The sequence below is a fragment of the Malaya genurostris genome, chromosome 2 (assembly GCF_030247185.1).
Source record: "Malaya genurostris strain Urasoe2022 chromosome 2, Malgen_1.1, whole genome shotgun sequence".
Classification (NCBI taxonomy): domain Eukaryota; kingdom Metazoa; phylum Arthropoda; class Insecta; order Diptera; family Culicidae; genus Malaya; species Malaya genurostris.
Genome location: NC_080571.1, coordinates 219,853,814 through 219,866,938, shown reverse-complemented (window position 1 = coordinate 219,866,938; position 13,125 = coordinate 219,853,814). Strand labels below are relative to the sequence as shown.

General features: G+C 37.5%; 2 protein-coding genes across 4 annotated transcripts in view; both read left to right on the top strand.

Annotated features, from left to right (window-relative positions):
- LOC131427653 (brain tumor protein) overlaps nt 1-4,671 on the top strand; it is a 29,900-nt gene extending 25,229 nt beyond the window's left edge. The window contains exon 4 of the mRNA XM_058591043.1: nt 5-4,671. The gene's annotated coding sequence lies outside the window, so the exon portion shown is untranslated. The remainder of the gene's footprint in view (nt 1-4) is intronic.
- LOC131427652 (protein disks lost) overlaps nt 1-13,125 on the top strand; it is an 828,850-nt gene that overhangs the window by 368,836 nt on the left and 446,889 nt on the right. The window lies entirely within an intron of this gene.

The following is a 13,125-nucleotide window of genomic DNA, read 5'->3' as shown; positions in this document are numbered from 1 at the left end:
CTAGCTGTTAGATTTCACCTTCTTCGAGCAGAACAAACCTGGCACAAGAACAGCGTTAAATACACCAAAACGAACGCGAGGAATGCTCCTCAGAGAAAACGATAAAACGATAAAAATAAGGTACCCAAAAAAGAACTAACTATCTACGCAAACAATCTTAAACAAACAAACAAGCAAAACAGAAAGAGAGCCTATCTGCCAACGTCGATTAGCTGCAGCCGGAGGGGGAGGGGGGACGGACCGCAGTTATCGAATCCAGCAGGGAAGTGGGAAAATAAGGAAAGCGAAAGTTTGTTTTCGTTAAATTTTTACAGTGCAGTATTACTGAATTTTTGTTTTTGTTTTTTTTTTTGTTTTGCTCGTTTACACACGTTTTTCGTACGTAAGGCCCAAGGGTGGTAATCCTTCAATCAATCAATTGTATAATGTAAAGCTAGTGTTTTTTTTCGCATCGCAGTCATTCGACTTTTAAATTATACATAAAATTGTGGTAGTTCTTTTTTTAGTTTTGCGTGCTTTAACATTTGAACCGCCTACGGGGAAAAACAAACAAAACAAAAACACTATTTTGTAGAAAGTATCTCGTTAGTGTGTAAGACTTCCGGACAATATTCCGTCATCGTATTCGTGTGTGTGTTTTTTTCGCTTACTACTCACTTTTTTACCCTAGCGGATAGTCGTCGCCCTATTAGTTATCTCATTATTTTTATTGTATTTTTATATATAAAAACTATTACTATTATTATTTGACATATTATTGCATTTAGAAAACGACACATTTTTAAATTAATATTATACACCCTTTGTTGGTTATGTTGATTTTTGTTTTGTTAAATTATTACACGTAAGTTTTTGAGTTTAACGAGTTTTGACAAAACCTATACTTGTAGTAGAGTAGCTCTGCGAGGAAACTCGAAACGCAGAATAATGTATATTTTTTAAAGCAACGAAATTTGAGCAATCTGTACTCTGTAAGATCACTATTTGAAGAACGAGGAGAATTATTAAATAGAGCAAGAGAGAGAGAGAGAGACAAGCATTTAAGCAGTGAGTGTTTTGTAAAGGCGTTCGTTCTTCTCCCGTTTTTTTTGTTTTGTTTTTGTAACAATCAAAGAACTTAAAGACACAAAGAAGGGACAAAACATTGCAACAACAAAAAAAAAGAAACAGTAATATTAAAAACAAACGAAAAAAAAGGATCAGAGTGAACTTGAAAAACAAAAGAAATCGTTGTGAATCGCTCGAACTTGTTTTTGCTGTAAATCAAACTGCCAAACACAGCTGGAAAGGGATCACAAAGAGTTCTTTTTTTTGACATCTACAACAATTGTTTTAATTTTTATAGAAATAAACTAGAAAGTTACTTACTTTTTTGATTATTTTTAAATTATATGATATACGATGATTTATTAACAAAACGATTGAAAAAAACACAAAAATAAAAGAATGAGTTGTTTAGATAAATTTAAACAATCTTTTTTAATTGAACAAAAATACAAAACGCTGGTTTTATTTTAACACCACCAAGGCAACCGTCCAAAGCTACTTACTAACTAACTCAAATTTCCTTACTCTAAAAAATATAACAGAAGCTAACACAAACTCAACTAACACTCAAATTCTCAAGTGTGTGTGATGGTGGTTCCGGGAAAGATTTCGATTCCCGTCACCCTCTGTAACTAATCGTACTAACCGTTATTGTCCGCTCCTAACATTGTTCGATTCTCCTGCGTTCCCCGTCTCGTCTTGTCGTTCGCAAAATTTCGCACAGCCGCCGCGTGTGAGCATTGGTGGTGTGCGCGACTGGTTTGCCAGCTGTCAAACGGCAGTCGATCGGCGTCGAGAAAGAAAGCAAAAAAAAAAAACCGCTGAATAAACATGAAGCAGTCAGTCGTCAGCAACAACCAAATAGTCATCATCGGGCTTGCTCCGATCGTGCATCCGTGGCTTTATCGGTTTGGGTTAACTTTTATTGAAGGCCGCCGTCCGTCCGTCCGTCCGGGTGGTGCTTTGTTGTGACGACGGTAGATTGTGGCAATAATAACTGACCATCCCCGTAATATATTATCGTCTCACGGTCACCATCGAAGCAACCTTCGGTTTACCAGTCTCCACGTGTTCGCTTCGAAAGAAACAAAAAAAAAATGGGGGCTCAAAATTTGTCGTCGTTGCCGTTGCGCGTCCACCAGAGTCAAATTTCGCCGAACCGATCGCTTTCGATCGAACTGATGCGGCGGCCGGCAGAAAAGTTGGTCACTCTCGAACTGAATCAGCTGATTTTTTTTCCTGTGCGGCACCGCCGCCGATTTCGGTCTTGTTTTGTGTCTTGTTGTATGTTTCACACACAAGGACAGCCAGCCAATTGATTACAAGTTTGCCGGTTCGGCTGGGAACTGGAAGCGCGCAGTCAGTTCTGAGGACGTTGGGGGGGATGTTTAGCTAGGGAACCGGAGGTAAGTGAGAAAAATCAAATTACATTCGTTCGCAGTTCTAAAGTGAGAGTTGGCGGGCACCCCTCTCGTTAAGTGTTCAATTTCTCGGAAACCACGCGCACTTTTGCTCGACCAACAACAAACCAGCGCGTCTCGTCCGCCGCAGTAGCAAAGCTGGGCGGCACTGAGGGCGACGAGCGGCGGCAGGGGTTTGCTCGGTCAGTGTGTAATGCTAATCGCGTCCCACAGCACGAAACACAAGCACACTGTCTTGGCTGTCTCTCGGAACACGAGGGGAGTGGCGGAATCGTATCGCAATCGCATCTTGCACTTTTGGATTTCGAGCGGATGCTCCGGGCAAGTACCGTCGAGTGTACGTGCGATTTGCTAAGAATAATCCACACTCTCCCGGAGGAGGACGAGGAACGATAATCGAAACGGGCGGCGGCGGTCGACGTTGATGGACGAACGAAGGGTTCCTCAAATAGTGCCAAGATTTGCTCCGGATTTGGAAGGGAAGCGCGTGATCAAGACGTGCTTATGGCTGGCGAGTGTGTTTGGAATGATGCGTGCTTTGCTTACAATTTAGTGTACTTAGTGTGTTTTTGCCTCGGACAGGGATGTAACCCGGTGGGGGGATTTTCCCCGGTTTCAAAATCTTTGATCCAAACCCAAATGGTTGCATGTCGCCAAAGTGCAGAATTATTATTATCCACTTTTGGAACTAATTCTCGTCGTTTCCCTGTTGCAGTGAAATATCTTCTAACATAACATCTAAATATCAGTCGGCGACAGCTTCTTCCAACTCGGACTGCATCCTTCACGCTTCTGGCAATCATCATCAACTGGATGCACAGCGGAAATGTGAACATCAATTGCTTGTTTTAATTAGTTCTGAGTAGCCTGTATCACAGCACCGGTGAAGCGGTCTTGTTTTGGATACGAGGTTCTGCGTTCGACAGTCTTTTGCCGTTTTGGTCACAAATACGCCGCACGGCAAATGATCTTGGTGCTAGTATTCGAAACACCCGGCGGAATGGACTGGACTGACTGGAGGGTTGCAGTAAGATTTCTATTTTCATTCAACAGCCTGCTCGGGAGCTAGTTTTTAATCTAGACTCTTTTTCGCCAACAGGCATAAAACCTCCTCTTCTTTTGCATCAACAGATTATCACTTGAAAGTATATACCAATAAATATGCAAACAGTGACATTGAAGCAAATTGAAATTTTCTGTTCTATTCAGTTAGAATGCTAGAATTGGTTGACGGAGAAAAGTTTCTATAATTTTGAACTATGTGAAAGCTCAAAATTCGGTGCATGATAAACAAAATTGTTGGAAAACTTTTATAATTATGTGCTATTGAATATACTAAAACACGCTGAAAGCGTAGTTTTACCAAAACGAGTCAAATTTCCTTAACTTTACCTCTCATAATATGTACTGAAAAACCTCTGGGAAATTCCTGTGGGGATCAGGGCTTAGAATTGTCACGCATTCTCATTGAAAGAATCCAATCCAACAGCCGGATTTTCAATTTTTACTGTCTCATTCGTAAATGACCGACACCCCAGAACAAACGAAGAGAGACGAAGCATTCTCGTTTCTCATTGAAACAAAGAGAGAGAGTATAATTGCCAACGTCACTCTTTCCGCTATGACAAGACGAAGCCAAACTATCGTCTTCAGGGAGCATCTGCAGAATTTCCATTCTCATTCTTTCATCGATGTATTGAAAATCTGTGACGCTTGGCTATAAAAAAAGACTAAAATATGACAAATCGAAGTAATTACATCCCAGAACCTCTTTGGAAACCAAAACTGCTACAAATTCGAGCACCAACAGGTAACAATTATTGTGAAACCTTTTTCTGTCAATTTTGATTCTCACAGCTTCGGTTGAATATCGACACTGCATACTATGAGATTTTCACTGAAAACCGCAAATGACAATTTTGAAACTACTGTCCCGCTTATGTCATTGACTGGACATGGATTTCGTTCTCATAGTTTGCAAGCGAAGCTGAGAGTGACAGTAATTTCTTGTCATTTTCGTCTATTTTGAGTCAATGAAAATGACTTTTATTAGCTCTGGTGGGGATATCAATAAACCGCTTGAATTTAGTTTGATGAAGCAGTAGTTTTTACCCAAAATTCTTCGTTTGTCCACGAGGAAAGACGATGGCTTTCGTGTCAAGTACACTCAAATTTATTTTTATGCTGGTTTTGAACTACTTTTAATGCACATTTACAAAGTTATACGTTTCCTTTATACAATCTTTCAAAGTTATCCTTATTTTTCTGCGAGTTCTTTAAAGTTTTGAAAAAAACCTCATGCAAATTTTCGAAGTTATGCGGTTTTTTCTGCGAATTTTCAAAGTTATGTGTTTTTTTTAATTAATCAAAAAATTTATATTTCTTAACTTTTAATCAAAGTGATGCGGTTTTTATGAGAATTTTAAAAATTATGTAGATTTTGTTTACTCGCATTGTCAAAGTTATGCGGTTTTCTGGTTGCGTCTCCGAAATGCGCGAATCGTCGAGAATTAGTGTGTTCATAAAAAAACTTTAAGTCGACTCTGTGGGGCCTAGAAACATTTTTTCCCGAGATAACACCAGATCTCGACGTTTCTCATGAATTTAAAAAACATTTGGCACCAACAAATTTTTTTCGAAATACCAAAAATTTTTTTTGAAATCGCAAAAAAATCCAATAAGAATATTTTACAAAAAAATTTTGTTTTCGGGATAACACCAGATCTTGATGTTTCATGAATTTTTAGGACTTATGTCAAAACAATTTTTTTCGAAAAAATTTTGTGATTTTACATCTTATAAGATGCACATAACTGCAGCGTCGTATTTCACACAAATTTATATTCAAGAACATGTAAAATTTTGTTATTCGAAAACATGGCACGGCTTGAACTCGAATGAAAAAAAAAAATAAAAGATCGACATAGCAACAGCGGGATTTGAACCGAGAAACATTCAGATCACAAAGCACATCGTTTAATCGACTGTACCACAGAAGCACATATCTGCTTGCTGAATAATTCACGCGTTTTTTTTTTATAACGGCCAATAAGCCATCCATCAACATTCACTTTGAAGAGTAATTTCGAATGACTCGGCACTCGCTGAGAGTAAGTCATAATAGTAAACGACAGGAAAAAGTTTTCTCTTTCGTCTGGTCTTAAATTTAACACTCTATCTTTCATAGCTCACTTGCAATTTCTTTCGTAAGTGGAAGTTGACAGGTTGCTTATTGGCCGTTCTAAAAAAAACGCGTGAATTGATACATATAAATCCATACAGCCGTAATTGGTCGTTTGAAAAATCAAGACATTTGAAAAATCAAGTAGTCATTTGAAAAATCAAGTTGCTATGAATTGTATCGTTTGTAGATTTATGTCACATGTAAAATTCATAATTTTTTTTTCTGTTTAGTTTTTCGGTTGTTTTTATGTGAATTTTCGAAGCTTATGTAATTATTTTAGAGCGAACTTTTAAAGCTATCCGTTTTTTTGTGATTTTTTTACGCGGTACCTATCCTTCGCATGAAAAAAAATTATTTTTTCGCACCCGAGGTTTAAAGTTTGTAGGTGATTTAGTATTAAAAAACTGATTTTCTGCAAAAAAAATCGCCCAGAGATCATCCAATAGATTATAAAAATCAGTGCATATGTTATTTTCGTAGAAAATTTAACAAGGAAGAAAACCCTCGAAGACCGCAAAACAATCCGACATTTGTAGAAAAAGTTATTAAAGCGAAACCGACACAATGTCAGAACTATGGCTCATTTCTTAAAATATCTGGCACCACTGCTGTTAGTGAGAGTAATATGATGGGACTTCCTTTTAATGTGCTATAACGGTTGATCTGAATTGTCTGGTGTCTTCACAATAGTTACTACTTAGCTTAGTGTGAAGATTCTTTTCAAGCTACAAATCATGTTCCAAAACTTACCGTAAAGACACAAGTCTGTGGCGAAAATAGGTACTCAGTATTTTATGCAGAAACGTAAAATTAATTAGTGAATTTAATAGTGACCGTCACCAACGTAGTCAATAACTATTTATTACCAGCAAATGAAAAGCATTTTGGAAAATATTTCATGAGTTAAATTGCAATAATGAAACCCTGTATACTTTTTCCAATCGATGAAAATGTACACCCCATTTACTTTGAAGAAGCAATGATATTTCACATTTTGGAAAGCGACTGGATTGAACAGTCGTGAATATACCATACATGTACACTAGGGTACCAAAAAAATCATTTCTAATTGTCTACAATGATAGCGCGAATTTACACTTTAAAAATCGCCCTTATGCAAAATTCCAGCTTTATCGTACATGGTTAAGTGCTGCCACATCGCGGTCAAAATTTCAACAATTCAAAACTAGAAAAAGCACCAAGGGGGGAGGAAAAGGGTGGATGGTACACGAATTATTCGAAATCGAAATTAAATTTACGACATCTGTTTCGATTTTGAAAACATTAATTTGCTGACACAAACCATAGACAACCATTGATTTATTTTCTGTTCAATCATTCGCCCGGTAAAGACATTTTAGTTTTCGATTGTTTAATTTTTTTTCTTACTGTAAAAAAATCTCATTGAACATTACTTTAGGTCCTAAGCGCAAATGACTCTTTGTTTCTTTCCTCTTTCGTTTATAACGGTACTCTTAGCAATCCTTCTCGTTAACTATTTGCATAGAATAGTAACTTAAACTATCATCTTTAAATCTAGTCTTGGCATTCAATTCCTTTTGTAGAATTTGGCATTTCTGTTTCAACAGACTTCGCATTCGATTCATAGCGTACAAGATCATTGCATGGCTAGTATTACGATCCTACTGATATTAAGAATCCTTCCAGCTCGGGACTCGAACATACGACCACTGGCTTGTATGTTCTTTAAATCTTCACTGAAGAAATTATCGAATAATACAGGAATATTCCGTAATAATTGAAAGCGAAAGTAAACAGAAAGAAACTGTTATTTGCAATTAGGAACTAATCTTATACTCATACTCAAACCAACGTTTAGTATTTTTGTGTACAAAATATTTACTTTGCATCTCTGACCGACGTTTCGGAAGTATTTTATATTACTGATAGACCAAAACGTCAACAAATATTTTAACTTGTTAAATTGAGTCGTTTTTTTTATCGTTTGAGTCATATGGAAATTACATATTTTTTGCCGCACAAAAAATAAAAAAAACAGTGATTTATGACATTGAAAATGTTCATAAGCGGGAACGGTTACTCCACATCAGACACCTAGCATCACATATTAGGTCAGTTTCATTCCGAACTTTGAATATGTGTACGTGGGAAGTGTCTGTTGTAGAGTTGCTGTTTCCGTTTTCGAACGTATTCAAAGCTACAATCAACTTTATCTAATAATATTGGTATATTGGTAGTCATTTTACCCCGAAGATGAATAGGTATTGCATCGAAACGTTGGCTAGCAACGCAAACGGAACGACTTATTCGGAAAAGTAGTATAATTTTCGTACAACTAACATTTTTATACCCAGCCTGACACCGGGCTCTTCGTCATGAATATTTGTTCGTCCATTTTTGATATCACAACATCAACCTCACCTTCATTCATTACTAACTAGACGAGACACTGCTATCGATGTATATCAGCTGTTGAAGATTATTTTGCATCTAAAAATCCTATTACAGCACAAACTTCATAGCTGTCGAGGGCAGTGATTATCGCGAACATTGTTTACTGTACGCATAGACAGGCAAATGACTGCTGAATCACAACAACACCTGAAATAAAGGGTGATTTTTTAAGAGCTTGAGAACTTTTTTAAACAATAAAACGCATAAAATTTGCAAAATCTCATCGGTTCTTTATTTTAAACGTTAGATTGGTACATGACATTTACTTTTTGAAGATAATTTCATTTAAATGTTGACCGCGGCTGCGTCTTAGGTGGTCCATTCGGAAAGTCCAAACAGTGCATTTTTCGGGATGCATGGGCAGTTCTTGAACGGCTTCTGGTTGCTCTTCACTCCAAATGCGGCAATTTTGCTTATTTACGTAGCCATTCAACCAGAAATGAGCCTCATCGCTGAACAAAATTTGTCGATAAAAAAGCGGATTTTCCGAATGGACCACCTAAGACGCAGCCGCGGTCAACATTTAAATGAAATTATCTTCAAAAAGTAAATGTCATGTACCAATCTAACGTTTAAAATAAAGAACCGATGAGATTTTGCAAATTTTATGCGTTTTATTGTTTAAAAAAGTTCTCAAGCTCTTAAAAAATCACCCTGTAGTAATACGAGTAGTGCGTTTTCACCGATTGATTAAGAAATATAAACGAACGGCTCTTACTTTTGGGTTATGCTTCGTATGATAAAAAAAACTGTCTTTTAATACAGAACAATTAACTGACACTATGAGACTTAGTTTTCATATTTTGATACATAATCTATGCAGGATTTAGATAAGACAAACCGTGAGTCTTTCATGTGGAGTCATGTATTCTTCTATATCGTTTATAGAGATTTAAGCTTATAGTCATTCATCTCTCAGAAATAAGTTATGTACTGGGTTGGGAATCGAACCCCGATAGGCTACGTGAAAGACGATGGTCTTACCTGTCACACTGTGCCCGTCCTTCTATTTATATGTTCAATACAAGAGTTTTTCAAGCAGTAATTTTGCTGAAGACTTAGAAAACTGTTCGGAATCGTGAACCTGACTGGGTGTCACTGTGGATAGATTTAGAAGACAATTGGTTGAAATATTTCCCGGGTTGGTGGTTCAATGCATAGAGACGCTGGTCATATAAGCCAGTTGTCGTATGTTCGAGTCCAGATCTGGAAGGATTCTTAATGTCAGTAGGATCTTCACAAGCGGAATGTTATACCAAGACCTTGCTTGGTTGGAATATTTGATGCGTTTCTCCTTCGTCCAAAGAATCGACAGAACTGAAAAAAATACTCATAACATAGAAATGAAGCGAAAAATAGAAACTAGCGAATAGCGAAAGAATCGAAATTAGCTCAACTCTTACGCAGATGATGTTCTTGAATAGTTTCATACTTTACATGTACGGAATTCTTTGTCATCCGGTAATTTTTTGAGTTGCATTTCATCACATCTAAAGTAGTTAAACTAGCAGAGCGATTTTTCCCGAATTAGAGAATGCTTCGGGATCGAGTCTCGTATCTAGGAAATTGGTACAGTCAGTATTGTTTTTCGCTATTTTCATATTATCAATAGTTTTTCTGTTTGTCTTTTTGGTTGGGCACTGGAAAAAAAACACTACTGAGTTTATGGTGACGCATATTTTCTTTTATTTGTCAGTAAAATGAGAAGTCTACATTGAAAACAAAAGTAGATTTATAACTATTTCACCTCTTTGCTGCTTGAATATGGAACTGCTTGTGCCTATTAAAAAAACGGGAAACATTTTCTAATTACTCAATTGCACTCATTCTAGAATGTAAATTTGCACGAACTGTGACGCTCCATTTATGTGCATCTCGTTAGATGTCAAATAAGATGTTGTTAAGGGTGTTATCCTTACCTTTTTTCATAAGTTTTCCATTAATCAACAGACCCGGATTTTGCTTCGATAGACCTTTCTTATAATATTTTGTAGACGATTCGGAGTGTGATAGCCTCAAAGTACGAATGTTGTGAAGACCCACCGTCGATGGAAACAACCACATCTATATAGGTTTATTCATTTTAGTCGGCTTATCTAAAGTTTACATACTTTGTTTCAAATCGAATGAGAAACAGGCGAAGTCGAACAATATTTGCCATGATTATTAGTACTGCCGCCTTCTGGTAAAATCAATTATTTTGGTTAAAATTACCAATCTGCGAAACATACACACTTTATTTAGATTACTGATCTCAGTTGTTCCAACTCCGGTAGCTGATTTTTTCAGTAAAGGTACATTAATGTACTGCTGTCAACAAATGTTCATTTGTACTGATATATCAGTAAAACGACAATGTTCGGTAGTTCGGCTGTTCTAAGATCGTCAAAAGATGAAAGCCATTCCGAATGATGTTTAGTGTGTAGTCAAATTATTCCGAGAAATCCGTCCATAGAAGTATTCTCTCTTAGAACAGAATACTGGACGAAGCGAAAAAACTTGTATCACTGGTTTGTGGTGTGATTTCCTAATCAGCTAAATTGACACACTCAACGGTTACACACTTAGATAAAATTATGTAAAAATAGATTATAACCCTAATTCGAAAAAGTGTACAATTTGATCATTTCATAAATGAAATGCGGTGTAAATTAATTACGAATAAAATACATATTTGCGCCGAATTCCGAAAATTCAGAGCACTTCAGTGCCGTCAAATGAAAACTTTAGTTGGCATCATTGTTCAACTGTTTCCTCCATTCAACCTTGCTGAGAAATTCTGGTTATACAGCCAGGGGCTTTTGCGATTCCAGCAAGAAAGCAATCCCATTGTGTCGATTTCGCAGAACTCAAATATAGCTATTGAAACACTCAAATTATGTTGATCTGTCTGTTTCTGTAGCACAGAAAAAAGGAAAGCTCAAAAAACCGCTCATTCATTTACTACTTACGGACTCAAGTCTGCCATTGAAAGTAGAATCTTTTTGTAGCTTTTTGGCAAATGCGACGCTGCAGTTGCTGAAAAGTTTGGGCGCTCGTTTCTCATTAGGAAGAACTGTGCACCTCAATCAGCATAATCTCAAGCAGTATTCTGTGGACTCCATTCAACGTTTGCCGTTTTGAATCAGAATGGGGGTTGCAGTCTTCGAAAGCATTTGTGAACACTTAGCTTGACTTTTGCTTAACTTCTGACAGAAGTACATTTGCGGTATAGAAAATTTTGACCGCTTATCTTCTTTGGTTCCGAAATAAGGATTGAATTGTGATTTGTTTGATTGTAAAATCAATCAAATTTCGAATCGTATTGAAGACTGTACTTGGAAGTGAAAGCAGCAAGCAAAAATGTTCACCTAATTTTAATTTTAAGTCAGATAATGGAAAAACGAATATTAGTTATGTATTTGCAAAGGTTGTTTGCACAACCTTCTCTTTTAGGTTAAATGCCCGCATCTAGGAATCCTGTGCAACACTTGAGCCGTCTTTCTTACGCACGTTCATTCAATTAGTTTTGGAATCTTTTTCGTTTTTGAAGACTATACCATTTTTTTTAAAGCTTGCCCAGAATTTTCCTGTTTGGCGAAGTTCTGACGAGTTTGACGTATTTTCAATCACCTTCGTGGGTTCCGATGAAGGGCAGGAGACGCTTCTGGAGACATTTTTCTTTATATATTTGGCCCTTGATGGTGCCGGTTGTTATGTACGGCTTGTTGAATTTGCCGCAACCACAGATCGCCTGCCACATCAAGTACTTCGTTGCTAATTTAGCGTCCTTCTTTTTTCGAAACATCAAAACGGAGTGTACCGGCGTCCATTGGGATACATTTCGGCTACATCAATCACTCATGGAACAGTTTCCGCGGAATTTAGTCACCGTATCACCGGCTTATTGACTCGGTTAGGCGCCTTCCTTACCTTGAAGATATGAAGTCGGACCCATTTCTTGGGTGCAGGTCGAATCAGACCAAAGAACTAACGTCTTTGCCCACGTCCCAAATCGAAAGGTTCGCACTACGTATACGGGTTGGCGGTTCAATGCATAGGGCGCTGATATTACAAACCAGAGGTCGTTTGTTCGAGCCCTGGAAGGATTCTTAGTGTCAGTAGGATCGTAGTACCAGCTTGTCATGCAATGATTCTGTACGTTATGAATCGACTGCGAAGTCTGTTGCAACGGAAAGGTCAAATTCCACAAAAGGAAGGTAATGCTTTGGATTACGCATGAAGTAATTTCTCACCTTCCTTGCGATTCACGGGGTCGCATTTCGTCTGTGTTTACTCGGGGTGGCGTCTAAATGTACCCGGCTCTTCATCATGAACAGTTGTTCGCCTATTGTTAAAATCATTCACTACTCCCAACTTTTCCTTCATTCATTACAGTAGGTCCATAACCTAGGCATGACTCAAGGAAGTTAAGTAACTGCAGAATCTTTTACACACAAAAAATACCATTACTGTGCGAACTTTACAGCGAACATTGTTTGCTATACGAGCAGACAGGCAAATGACTGCTGAGTAAAAACAATATCTTAAATAGCTGTACGAATAGTAGGGAAGTCCCGGGTCTAACCAAGAAAAAGTCGATTTTTTACCGTGAAAACATTTTTATTCTTCAATATAATCCCCATCTAGAGCGATACATTTGACCCATCGATCCTCCAACATTTTAATGCCTTTTGCAAAAAAAAAAAAAAAGATTTGCCAAGTCCTTCAAAATAGGCTTCCGTTTCTACAATAACCTCAGCATTCGACGAAAAATTCTTTCCCTGGAGAAACCTTTTCATGTTTGGAAATAGATAATAGTCGCTGGGGGCCAGGTCTGGAGAATACGGAGGATGGTGGACCAATCCGTACCGCTAATCATTCAATTCCACCGTTACTTTTATGCATGAATGCGCTGGTGCGTCTTTTTCAGTTGCTTGGTGAAAACTTGAACTTATCTGTTATTCAAACACTAGTGAATAGATTGTCATGAAATTTGGTGTGGGGCCATCCAGAGGCTTGTTCTCAACAAAAATATATACGGTTCGAAATTAATCA